This window comes from Zootoca vivipara, chromosome 7 (assembly GCF_963506605.1).
Source record: "Zootoca vivipara chromosome 7, rZooViv1.1, whole genome shotgun sequence".
NCBI classification, from domain to species: domain Eukaryota; kingdom Metazoa; phylum Chordata; class Lepidosauria; order Squamata; family Lacertidae; genus Zootoca; species Zootoca vivipara.
Genome location: NC_083282.1, coordinates 83,085,426 through 83,099,500, shown reverse-complemented (window position 1 = coordinate 83,099,500; position 14,075 = coordinate 83,085,426).

The window sequence follows — 14,075 nt, the reverse complement described above, 5'->3', positions numbered from 1 at the left end:
TCGCCTTGCCCCCCACAAGGCATCTGGTTGGCCACTGTTAAAGCAGGATGTTGTACTAGATTCCTGATCCAGCAGGGCTCTCCTTATATTCTTAAAACTGCCTGCCCACATCTGTGGAGCCATAATAAGTGCAAGCTTTAAAATGTTTGATTTTTGCTCAAAGTTTGTTGTAAGCATGTATTGCACTGTCTAAGGTGTTTTTTTTTCATTTAAGAAAAACCATAGGTATTTATTTCTATCCACACTTGAGCCATCATAAATCCTCTGCTTCTTATCTGTATTTTGCCTTCACTGTCAGAGCCGACACGCTTTCTGGGTAACAGAAAGATTTCTGGAAGTGCTTGTGTGGTTTAAGGTTAAACACTGCAGTATACCTTCGACTATTACTTCCAATACGCAGTAGAATTTATTTATAGCAAAATAATATGACCGTTTCCCACAGCTAAAGAAGTGATAGAATTGATCTTTCACAGTTTCACAATACTTCAGACCACTCAGAAATGCAAGAGAATATCCTAAAACCACCAGATTATGAATGGAGCTTTTTATACATTCATTTGAGGTCACAATAATATTTACCAAAGGTTATCCATTGTCCTGTTTAATTAACTCCTGCTGCTCACACACTCTTTATGTCTCCTTAATACACCCTGCCACATCATATGAGAGGGAAATGATCGTTTAATGAAGGGAACCAAAATCAGAGTTACATTGGCAGCTCCTTAAGTGTTTTTAATTCCCTTTGATAGGGAATAAATCTTTGCACTAAGTTGGGAAAACAGGCATTATAAATATGTAACTCCATCTGCATGCTATAATTTATATTGTTGTTGTTGTTGTTTAGTCGTTTAGTTGTGTCCGACTCTTCGTGACCCCGTGGACCAGAGCACACCAGGCACTCCTGTCTTCCACTGCCTCCCGCAGTTTGGTCAAACTCATGTTCGTAGCTTCGAGAACACTGACCAACCATCTCATCCTCTGTCGTCCCCTTCTCCTTGTGCCCTCCATCTTTCCCAACATCAGGGTCTTTTCCAGGGAGTCTTCTCTTCTCATGAGGTGGCCAAAGTATTGGAGCCTCAGTTTCAGGATCTGTCCTTCCAGTGAGCACTCAGGGCTGATTTCCTGAAGAATGGATAGGTTTGATCTTCTTGCAGTCCATATAGTAGGTATATAAAACTCAAATACCTTAACCAGGAAATATTCCTAGGTCACACACATCATCACCTGAGCCCATGTCAGTCCTACTTGGATTTGGAATTTATTTGTTTGCAGCTCTTCCAGCATCTTTTCCTGCCTTGTCCAAATACCCCCTTCCCCTTACAATGGTGACATTATTTATGTTTGGTCCCAAACATATATATTCATATGCTTTTGCTTTTGCAAATCTAGTGCTTTGGTTATTTCCTCTGAGCTCCTTTGGGAGAAAGGGTGGGGTGTAAATTTAATAAATAAAATAATGATTCAGTATACATTTCCCCATAAACGTTCCTTGGGTATATTAATGATGCATTTATTATCTGATCCCATGGAAAGGAGACTCTCGATACATTCCATCACTATATCACCGTATCCACGCTGCAGAGCACACCAGTTTTCTGTTCACAATTGCTGTTGTGTGCACAGTTGCCACTTAAAAATTATCCTGTACCAGATGATGTACTGACTGCTGCGTTTACCTTTTTTGCTGAACTTATCCAGAAGATAAACTCATATGATCAAGTTATGTCCTTACAATCTCTTTTTCAATCCCCATGACTGTAATCTACGTTTGGAAGAATGGAAACAAGCTTTGGTAAACCTCTAATGCTAATATGGTGGCCAGATGCAAAGGAGGGAAGCTGAACCTTCAAAAGTTGGGTAGGAGAAGATATTTTGGACAAAGAGGTCATCAAGACCAAGACCATTTCACAAGAGCAACTCCTTGGATGAAAACTCCATGAAACATACCTTCCCCAGTTGTAATCTGCACCACTAGATTGAGTAGCAGCCCAACAGTCTATCTTCTAGAGCAGTGGTGGCCAAACTTGGCCCTCCAGCTGTTTTGGAACTACAATTCCCCTCATCCCTGATCACCGGTCCTGTTAGCTAGGGGTGGTGGGAGTTGTAGTCCCCAAACAGTTGGAGGGCCAAGTTTGGCCATGCCTGTTCTTGAGTGATGATGTCAAAGGAAGAGGAGTTCATTAACATGGCTGGTAACAGTTTGCTACAGCTGCAAATAATGTCATCTGCTCTATTGCAGGTTTTTACACTGGGATATTCATGTCCATCATAGTTTCGCAATAATGCTAGGCATCCGCAGAGCTCTTTTAGAGTGTTCTGAACACATGCCATAGATTAACCGAGGAACACAACTTGTACAATAGGTCGGTAGTAACATGATCCCCACATTGTAGAGGAGAAAGTGGCTTGTGTAATGAGTTCATGATAGAGAACTGATGTTGTGGTTCACAGCATAGCCTCTTTGCCACTACACAACATTACTTGTACTTGTCAGAAATTTGGTGAATCTTGAGTGTCAGAAATTTGGTGAATCCTAACTAGTCATTGGAAATTTTGGGAATGCCCCAAACCTCAAGACATACAGCACCTGTGCAAGACTGCCAGCGTTCCCCAGAGAATGTCTAACCAGTGAGGACATACATCAGCAAATCCTGTCATTCACAACATTCCTCTGTGATGGTTGGGATTCACATAGTGCTGTTGGGATTAGGCTGTAAGAGTTTACATCGCCACTTTGCTAAGGTGCAGGTGGTGTTTTGATTATAATTTCCATCATTGTTGCAATGGTGACTTTGTAGAAAGAGGCTACCGATGCAAGAAATTCAAAGATAGGATTCTCTCACCAAATTTTGAAAAGAAACATGCACAGTCCCAGCATCTTCCGGTTAGATGCCTTTGCTTCGCATTTGGGAGAGTTCCTGCCTTCCACCATATGCTTCAGCACCTCAACAAACAGCATGAATTAAAGATGCTTTTGGAAAACTTAACTTCCGATTTCATGGCTCCAACGAGTTGGAGTCAAACTCTTAATGCCATTCTAAAGTAGTTTTTCGTGTCTCATACAGCATGCATTTCAAATCAGCAGAGAGATGTTTCCCCCCTCTTCTTTTGATGAAAAGCAGGAGGTCTAAGACATTTTAATGGCTTTCATACTTTACTTTCCAAATATATTATTGCAGCACAATAGTTTCTTTGCATGAGAATTGCTTAAATGATTCAAAATGGATTGGAAAAAAATATTTCTAGTTTTAATTTTATGCGTGGAACATTAATGAGCAGTGCCCCTCAGAGGCTTGCTGTCAGTTTAACATATTCACAATAATCTCAACACAGATGTTATTCCATCTAAATCCTTTTAGAGGAAAGGGAACGGTAATCTTTTTTCCTTGGGAGATGTTAGAAAATATATTGTTGAAATTTCAGTTTGACTCCAGTATGCTATCTATTTCCTGTAAAAATGAAGCCAAGTGTTTTTGTACAAATCTGAACCCTCGTAAGCTTAACAACAAACTATATTTTAATAGTTTCATGCTAGGCTATTCACCACATCTATAATTGCAAGCAGTGAAGGGCATCATTGGGCTTTTAGGGGTCTCCCCTTTAAAACTTCAAATATCAAGTTCGAAATATTACAAAACAACTGTACCATGATGAAACCGTTGCCATTACCCATAGAGAGCTAGCCATACCTGAATAGGGATGTTGAAAAATTCCAGCGGAAACTGAAATGAGATAGGAAGTTGCCAATGCTCCCTTACTCATCCCATGTCCAGAATGGAAATCCATCCAGCAAAAACAATTGGCTGCTGTTATTAGTCTGCAAAAGATATGTAATTGAAGACTCCCCCTGCCCCTGATTTTGCATCACAATTAATGACCTTTACACTCCCTTTCTCTTTTTATAGGTCTTTCCTTTTCTTGTCTTTTCTTCTTTCTGACTGTTTTCTTTTTAAGACCAAGTAACCGTCTTATCTTATTATAAAAATATACTTTGTAATGGGCATGTATGTTCGTATACCTATGAATAAGTATAAATAAGTTAATTAAAAATAGATTACATCCAATTCTGACAGAAAGATGAATGCCATAGCTTTTTGTCAGGAGCCAAACTGCAGCAGAAGGGAAACAGCTCTGCATGTGATGAACAGAAAATCGAGTGGAAAGTTGGAGTGAAAATTGATGCCTTCTTTCATCCCTGTACTTGGGCAAGAAGTATATGACAACCAAAAAGAGATGTCCCTAATGCAGATTTAAAATTCTAGTTGATCTTATGAAGGCTGGAAAGATTTCAGATTGGCTTCTTTAGGAAGCCTTTAATTGGTGATGGATTGATGGAAGCTTCAGTTTGCTCACAGTAGGAAACTGCTTCTAGGAAGTCCTGGACATCTCATCAAGAATACCTGGCGCTGAAGAAAGGCCCCTTGACCCTTTCTCGCCGCAAGGCGGAGGCTATGGTGGAGAGCTTTGCCCCACTGGGTGGCCAATAATGAGGTGCGGGGTGGCAATTCATTGTCCCCCGTACCCACCACCTGAGACAATTATCACAATCTGTCTAATTCCTGGGCTGGCCCTGAAGTTGCTTCTGCTGCTCCCTCACAAATGCTGCTTGAGGTTAGTCTCCTTACTCTGCCTAATAGGAGAGCCTGTCCTGCCTCCAGCTCAGTCTCTCAGCCACTATGCCATAGCGGCTTCTAAGGTGCTTCCAGATGACTTGTTTGTTGAGCATTCTTCCTGATTTGTTTGAAGGGAGTCTACATGATGTTGTGTCAAAGCAAGTGAATCTCCCCGTCACTTTCCTTCTTGCAAAAGCTCAGATGTTCAGGAGAAGCAGGATTAATCTGTAAGGCCTCCCAGTCCACTATAATGGTGAGACCTGGATTTGCCAGAGTACGAGTCCCACCTGAAGATAGTGACAGTCTGGAAGCACCCCCTTTTTTAGCTGAACCAGTTTGCCATTTTTTGGGGTGGGGGCTTGATTATCCAGTGGGAATTCAGCTACTGTCCTTGTAAAAAAAGAAGTTACAAACCTAAGCTTATTGTCATATTTAACAAAGTTAAGATAGAAGCAGCAGAATGCATTTTTTTTTAAAAAAAATCAGAGGAATCTATTTAAAGAGAGAAAGGGGAAAAGGTTATTTCTATATTTTTTAATGCTTGTTTAGAAATACATACCTTATTTTAAAATCAGATATACTAAAGAAATGCACAAAGGTGGCTGGCCAGATGTAGGCAGTAGCTCCATGCAAAATACATTTCCCTTAGCATTTAGGTGTTTCCGAGTTCTGCTCAAATTTGTATAATCCAGCCACTAAATTTTTCAAAACTGATGAATGTTTTATTATTTGAACTTGTAAATGTAATATTTTGACATGTAGTTAAATATTTAGAGAAATTTGTTCTAGATACTCAAGTATAAAATATTCCTTTGCATTTTATAAGGGGGAGAAGTGCGTAATAATCCACAAGCTCCATGCAAGGTGCTTTAGAGAGTGTGCTGTTGACCTGCAAGATCGACAGACACGTCTGAAGCATAAGGCTGCCAAATCAACTTCTGAGCTTGCTAGGTGCTGCTGTTTGCATCCTCCGACCTTGCTGTTTATATGAACTTTAAAGCATGCCATTAGAAAGATTTGCAGATCCCAAAGAAAATTGGAAATGAATTATGAAGCACAGCCAGTTGTCCGTGAAGTTGACTTTTTATTCATGGCAGAGAACATACACTCAGCAACACTTTCAGTGGGTCTTGCCCTATGGAGCAGTTGCCAGGACTGACGGTCCCTGCCTTCTACTTCCAAGGCTCATCCTCTCCCAGATGTTTCCCAAGCAGTCTCAAACTGTGTCTGGGCATCTTTAATCTTTGTTCTGCATGTCCTTGGAGATAAGTGGGAAGGGGAGCTTGTTGCAATAGGAGAGCCAGGCCCCCTATATTCTTCTGCAGCTTCTTTCCCCCCACCCTTCTCTGCTTCAGCCTCTGAGTTGGAACTGCTCCCTGTCACAGGCTCTCCCTGCTCACTAAATCCTGTTGCCCCTTCAGCATCCAACAACTTCTCCCACTCTTCTCCCTCTGACCTCTCCTTAGTGTCCCACCACCAGTCCCCTGGCTCCGAGCCTTCTTCCCTTGGGGGGTTCCCCAGTTGGTGCCTCCAACCACTCCTCGTCATCCAGCCAGTCCCTGACACCTGGCGAACCTAGTCTTGGAGCTTGGCAGCATTGTCCCCACTCACATTGTCTGGGTAGCTGGTAAACACCCAAAGAGGACATTTTGTGCCAGTGCAAAGACTGGATTGCGGCTTAAAGTCTTTCTTTTTAGTGCAAAGGGACAGGGCTCCTTTATTCTGCCACAACATCAAGGAAAGTGCATCAGTAATCATAATACGTAACAAAATTGGAAGTGCACAACTGCAAGCCAATTAGGACAAAGTTCTCATTTTCTAAAAATGATGTTTCCCTTTTGAGAAGCCCTGTTGAAAAATCACCAGCAGGAAATTATTATACAACACCTAACAGGAATACTGATTAGGAGGAACGAGCTATGTACGAAAGCAAAGTGAGCAGCTAGAAGTTCCATAAATTTCTGCACAAAAAACACGGGGTGGGGGTGTGGGGAATTGGAAATAATATCCTGATGCTTTAAGCCTTGATGGCAAGAGATGTATTGCCTTAATATCTCTTCCAGCACATGTTACAAGAAGGTGTGGTTCTTCAATTAAAAACAAAACGGAAGACTCTTTTCTTTCCCAACGATTGTCTAATCTGTATGACGTATAAGCAGGTTTTGATTGAACAATGAAAGGATTGGGGGGGGGGTAGTGGCGGTGGCAGCAGGGGCTGTCCCCCCGGTGCAAATTCTGAAGTGCAGCTGGGCTGCCGAAGTCCTGAAAGTGGGAGGAAGGTGACTCCATTTTCTGGCTGGGCAATGCATGGCACACACGTCTAATGGGTGCCTGTGTGGGCTGTGAGTGGGGAGTGGGCAGCCAGCCATGTCCTCCCCCACTGGGGCAGATCCCCCCTCACTGCCCGTCCCCTTTGGTGCCTTGAGACAGCACGCTACACACTTCTTGCAGCATGGCTGGTGCGGCCGCCGACACTGTGCATGCTGGGTTGCTGCTATGCTGTGTAGCTCCCCTCAGCTCCCTCCTGCACCGGAGCTGCTACAGAGCCCCCAACCAAGGCCCCCGTATGGGCGCAGGTATGGCAGGGTGCCACTGGAGTGACGAAAGAGCCATGCGAGTGTTGGCTGGCAGCTTGCTGGCTCCTGGGCTGGAGCAGGAGAGCTTCCTGTGAGCTGCAGCATGCTGCTCCTTTTGTGCCGTGCCCCGCCCCGTGTGCTGGCAACCTGCGCTATGCCACTTGTTTCTTGGGCAGTTGTAGGAACTCCAGGCTTGAGGGAGTTCTGGGCAAAGTGGCTTCTGCCTGTGGGCCTTGGTGGGTTGACCCAATGGTGGTGGTGATGGTGGTGTCTGCAACAGGAAGCAGTAAAAGAGCTGCCATCGGTACTGGCTGGTAATGGTTCTTCAAGGTTCTAGAAAAGAGTCTTTTCTCAACCCTACCTGGAGAGCAATCAAACTTTTGCATGCAAGGCACATGTTCTAAAACAGAGTTACGGCCTCATCCCTGATTTCATTGTGCGCATGACAGGAAGCTGAATATCATCATCACGTGCAGCTGATGGAATTTAACTGCACTGACTGACAGAAGAAGCTCCAAGGGAAAAACCAGGATGTTAAAGACGTCATGTATTAGCATGCTATTAAGGAGCCAAAAGGGGGTGATTAATCTTCATTATCTTACAGAAATATCTTTGCAAATAAACAAAGACAGGATTTTTTTTTAGCGACTCATTTATAATCCTCAATTTGTTTTGTGTGAGGCCCCATTGTTGCTCTCATTTCCTCTCCCTTGTGCAAGAAGCCAGAGTGTTACATAGATAATTTAGGAGAATATCTGGACTCTGATCATGCACCAAGGAAACAAATGGGCATCCTGTCATTAGCGCCAATTAGACCCAGATCAGAGTTTTAATGACTGCAGGATAATGCACAACTATTTGGGGCACATGAGCCAAAAACTGCTTTTCATTCAAAGGATCAAACCTGATTGATTTCCTCCAAAATTATTATGTATGTGCTTGTTTGGGAAAAGCACCATACACTTCAGTGTACTTAATGAAAAACCCTGTTCAAATCAAGGAACCAAGTCACATTCGGCTTTTCCTAGGCAGGCGAGGACAGAAAAGCTTTAGGAATGTTGAATCCTAGACACACAACCAAATTTGGGGCTAGCAGGAAGGAAGGAAACTCACTCTGTGGCTGCCAAGGGGGGTCAGACTGAGGAGCAAAGCTGACTTTAGCACAATCAGATGTAACTTATATTTGGTCCCTTATATCTCCTGTGTTTGGCAGGGCAGGTACTTGCAACACTACCTTTTGAACATCTATAGTGGTGGCGCTGAATGGCAGTTGATCTTTCCCCATAAAGTCTCATCACCTCCAGTCAGCCTGACTAACAATCTCCCTCCCTCCCTCCCTCCCTCCCTGAGCTGTCCTGAACAATTTACAATAATAAGAAAGACATTTAAATCAAGAAAACAATACGGATATAAAATACTAAAAGATCACCCTGCTCCCCAGTAAAAAAACAACAACACCCTGACATGAAGTAATTTATTTAACAAATCTAAAATAAAAAGGCAAGCATTTGTACTAAATAATATTTATGACTTGGAATGTTCTTGACGATCCTTGGACAACCAGAAATTAAGGAGTAATTTGGAGTCTTTATTAGTGTGAAATTTCAGCGTGAAGGGCAACTGGTTGGTACATGAGGAGGAAAGCGGAGTAGCAGAAGTGGAAGGTTGTAACATTCTGTAGAACCCTTGAGGGGGATGGTCTTAGAACTCAAGGGTCCCTTGGAACCTTGGCTGTAAAGCACTGCTCTAGAACCGATTGTAGGTTCTCTACATAGCCCCATCTGCCCCTAGACTGCTCTGTTATTTGACATCATTCTGTAACCAAGCCTTCTGCCCAGGGCTGGCTCTAGGGGTAGGCTGGGTGGTGCGGGGCGCCAGGGCGCCGGGCCGGCAGCCCACCAGCCGCGGCAAGAAACGGGGCGGGGTGGGGGCACCGGAGCGATCTCCGCACCACGGCGCCCGGGCGCCCGACATGCTTGAGACGGCCCTGCTTCTGCCTCAGCAATTGAAGTGCTTGTGAACATTCTGTGATTCTACATTCTTGCTCCGCTCAAGGGAGGTGGTGAAAGGGTCATAGACAAAAAGCATTTTTTAAAAAAAAAAATTGGGGGATGTTTAGGGAGGCAGGAGAGGATATATTATTTTATGATATCCTTCCTAACTTGCATCAGCAAGTTCTATAGCAGAGTTGTTAAACAATCCCCCATTTAAATTGCACAGCGGTTAGCTAGTTGCAGGCTCGTCTGAGCCTCACTATTTAGGATTCCTGGTAAGATCCCTTTTTATATCCCTCCTAAAAGAATAGACTCGACCATCTGATTAAAGTTAACATAAAACTAGTTTACTTACAATCATCCAGTTCACAATAAGTTCCCTGAAGGCAGACTTAATTTACAAAACAACATATAACTATGTGAACTATCCCATAAGGGAAATAGTCACAAGTGACTGTGACTCAGCAGTCACAAAAACACACACCCTATTATTCATGTAAAGTATGTATATTTTTCATGTAAAGTATGTATATTTTTCATGTAAAGTTTTTTCCTTGGCCAGGGATGGGGAACCACAGATAAGGCCCCCTTGGGACTACCTCCAGACCTTGCCTCTTCGCTGGGCCACATACCTCAGGGCCCTCTTAAGCACCTCTGGCGCCCTGGCGCCGTGGTGCGACGGATCCCTCCGGCGCCCCCAGCTGCCCCGTTTTTCAGTGCGACGGGCGGCCGGGTGGCTGGGCTCAGCACGCAGCACGGCTGCCGAGGTCGCTGCTGTGCGACGGGTGGGCAGGCTTAGCGCACAGCGCTGCTGCCGAGGGCGCTGCTGCGAGGCGGAGCGGCCGGCGGGCACAGCTGCGAGGCACCCCCCCTGGTGGGCCGGCACTGTGGCGCCCTGCGCCACCCAGCCTGACTGTAGGGCCGGCCCTGACCCTGCCTGCTCTGTGCCTTGCTGAGTGTTTTTGCTTACCTGGAATGTAGCATATTGTAGAAAAATGAGTCATATCTATTGTTGCACACATTTGTGCCTCTGACTCAGCTCACCACCTTCATGTGGCCCCCCCGGAAGCTTCGCCATGAGGGACTGGGGCCCTTCGGCTAAAAAGCTTCCCTACTTCCGGTTTTTGGCCGTTGAATAAATAAATTACGTTTATTTACATAAAAGTAAGTAATTAGCGGACCCGGGAGATTGGAAGAGATAAACCTAGCTCGCAAGCATCTTGGATGTGTGTGAGCAAGAGACACTCAGAATTCATCAAAGCGAGAGTCTAACACAGGGAAGACAGAAATTATTAAAGTTTTCAAATCCTCATTTCTTTGGCCTTTTCTTCACCCCTGTCTCCTCTCACTCCCCCCTCCCTTTAAAAGACATTATGTGTTAGGAGAGCAAAGCAGCCTGGGGAGGTGATATTTTACCATCGTCTGCGCTATTAATGCAGCTAAAAAATCCTCAGACTGGAAAAAATCAGACAGATGCATCTTCCAGGTTCACATGTGCCAACTCCATCTGTTAAATCATTAAAACACAGGCTTGGCAGATTCAGGAGAAAAACACATTTGTTTTCACTCTAAAGAGGAAGAGTAAACTTTACCCCCTCCCATGCTTATAGGTCTCTCCATTCCTCCTCTTCCTATTCTCAATGATTTAGAAGTGAAAACTGCCAGGATAAAGGTAAAGTTGAAGGCATCATGAAGAATAAGTGAAAAGCTGTCATTAAACAGGTTCAAACGTAAGTTTGAGTGCACAATGCATGAGTCAGACGAGTTAAAATCTACTTAATGCATTAGCATTAAGAACCAGAATACATCTCTTTGTCGAGAGCGTACGTCGATCTCATAACAAAGCAATAATGCAAACATCCTATGAAACCATGAAAATGATCAGATGTCATTAAAAACAGCTTAACACATGCACAGTTAAAAAGCTTTGTCACACAAAGCTTCCCCCTGACACACAAAGACACAAGTGGCAATCCTTTTCATCTCTGTTGCCTAGCAAAAATAAAGTAATATAAAAAAATTATATACGGTATTTATTTTGCTGGTTTGACTGTTGCTGAAATACACTTCGGCCTAGTTCAGATATAATGAGGATGCTTGACAAATGATGGTGTCTCTCAGCATGAACAAGGGAGATCTCCTCACTGTCCTTCTCTCCACCTCCTGCACACTGGGCTCACAGAGGAATCATAGAATCATAGAGTTGGAAGGGACCACAAAGGTCATCTAGCCCAACCAATCTAGCCCAAGGCAGGGATACTTTCTGACCAACGTGGGGCTCAAACCCATAACCCTGAGATTAAGAGCCCCATGCTCTACTGACTGAGCCATCTCAGAGGCTTCCTGGTTTCTTAAACCACAGTTTCCTGTTCCATCTGACTTGTGGAACTGTGTTAAAGGGCTCCCTATGAACTGGGAGCAATCTCATTGTCATTGCAAAGACTCAGGAGTAAGCAAGGCTCAAAATATAAGCTGAGAAATGTAGCTGTCATTTTATACTGCCCCAGTCTTAGGTTTTTGCTGAAGATTGGTTTATTTAATTATAGGCTTCCGTAGCTCGCAGTGAATCTAGGCCAAGGGGCCCTCCAGATTTTGCTGGACTACATTTCCCATGAGTGCCAAGCAGCATGGCCAATGGTCAAGAATGATGGGAACTGTAGTCAAGGCAGTGAATAGCGCACAACCATGTTGTTGTTGTTGTTGTTGTTGTCGTCATCTGTCTGTCTCAAGAGACAATGGAGTACACCTTTGGGGGGTGAAGTCAAATTGCAAGCCTGAGTGATGTGTATGGAGACCCCCCCTCTCAGACCCTCCAAGTGTCCCTATTTTCCAGGGACATCCCTGATTTCGAGAAGCCACCCCAGTTTCTGATTTGATCCTGGAATGTCCCACTTTTCCTTAGGATGTCCCTATTTTCGTTGGAGAAATGTTGGAGGGTATGGAGTTATCCGACCCCCGAGCCATCTAATGGCAATCCTGTATAGGGAAGTTTGTTTTTTTTAAAAAAAAAGTTTAATGTTTTATTATGTTTTTTTTATATGTTGGAAGCTGCCTAGAGTGGCTAGGGGCAACCCAGTAAGATGTGTGGGGTACAAATAACAGAATTATCATTGTGGAATGGGACATCCCTATTTTCATCGGAGAAATGTTGGAGGGTATGCCCTCTTGGCCTCACTGATGTGGTCCAGAGGAAAGCAGAGCAATGTTTGACAAGAGCTTGGCTGCAGGAGTTGCTGGAAGGAGGCATACAAGGCACCATCCAACCGTCTTAGGGGCTCCATTCTGGATTTGTGAAGGGTTTAACTGTTTCTTCTCCCAAAGCTATCCGTACATCCATGTAACAGCAGAATAATACCAGATGTCAACATCTGGACAGTGGTGCACAATAACTGATGGTTGAGCATTACACCTGTGATCTCTGTCTTGTCAAAGAAAGGTGAGCATCGTGTAGCTGAATCTACTTCTGAGGAGGCATGTACTGTAACAGACTGAGCTGTGAACAAGGAAGTCCTCAGTTCACACCACACTTTTCTTTTTGAACATCCTAGGTGTCCTTAGGTAAGTTATCCCAGCTCCTCTACAGTCAGAGTGGGTTCCGCTCCCCCCACAACTAACCAGAATGCTCTGAGTGTTTTAAAGCACAATATAAACGTTCAGCATTACTATTAATTATTTAGCCCGATTCACATTTTCCACAAAATGTACAAAGAAACCCTCTCACAACGATCCCCGTACAATCAGGCTCAAAATTATTTCAAGGATAGTCCTGCAGACAATGGGAGTAAAAATAAAGGTAGCTTGGCTGGAGGGAACAGTTCGCTATTGCAGAAGGAGACCACATATTAAAATGTCAGCACCGGCTGATGGGTTTTCAATGTGAAATCATAATAAAAAACGCGAGTTGCCAAATCCAAATGTTAAGGAGAGGCGGGAGGGTAATTTCCACCTCTGCCTTGCCCTGTGAGAAAGCACAGGCTAAGAATTTACCTTGCATGGGCTGTATCGGCAGCAACACACGGGTTCTCCCGAGACCAAAAACTTGGTGTTCTTGCAGCCACAGCACTGTGAGAACACATAAGCGAAAGCTATTGCGTCATGGTAAGCTCCTGGACTGGAAATTGAACATTGTGCATTGTGCTTTCAGTTTCTACACAATGTTCAGAGGCACATGTTTGACCTCCGCTGTCAGATGCTTTACCCCCCTGAACACCATTCGCTGGGAACTGCAGATGAGGAAAGGCACAGATCCTGCTTTGTGGGCTCGCTGTGGGCATTTGGTTGGCCACTGTAAGAACAAGATGCAGGATGAGGTGGACCAATGCATACCCTCCAACTTTTCTCTGATGAAAATAGGGACATCCTATTCCATCATCATCATCATCATCATCATCATCATGTCCCTGTTTTCCAGGGACAGTCCCAGTTTCTGTAAATCCGGGACTGTCCCTGGAAAATAGGGACACTTGGAGGGTTTGCCAATAGCCTGATCTAGCTGGGCTTTTCTTACGATTTTATATCCCCGCTATTCTCCAATCTATTTTATGATACTTGTATCTTCCAGGCCTTTTTAGAGGATGACAAGGAGTCTCTTTAACTAACTTATTCATGTGTGGTACATATCCCATGTGGAAAAGAGCAGCCTTGAAATGCCTTGATGGAAACGGCATGCTATTTGGGATTCAAAGCTGTCTAATTAGCAAGAGAATTCCAGTTCTATGAGACATGCGTTAATGAATCTAAGAAGAAATTCTTCCATTGCAGGGTGTGTGTGTGTGTGTGTGTGTGTGTGTGTGTGTGTGTGTGTGTGTGTTTAATAAAAAAATCCTACCGTGAATGGGCAATGCTCTTTAGTCAAAACTGAAATGATTATTTATTCTTTGGGATACTAGACG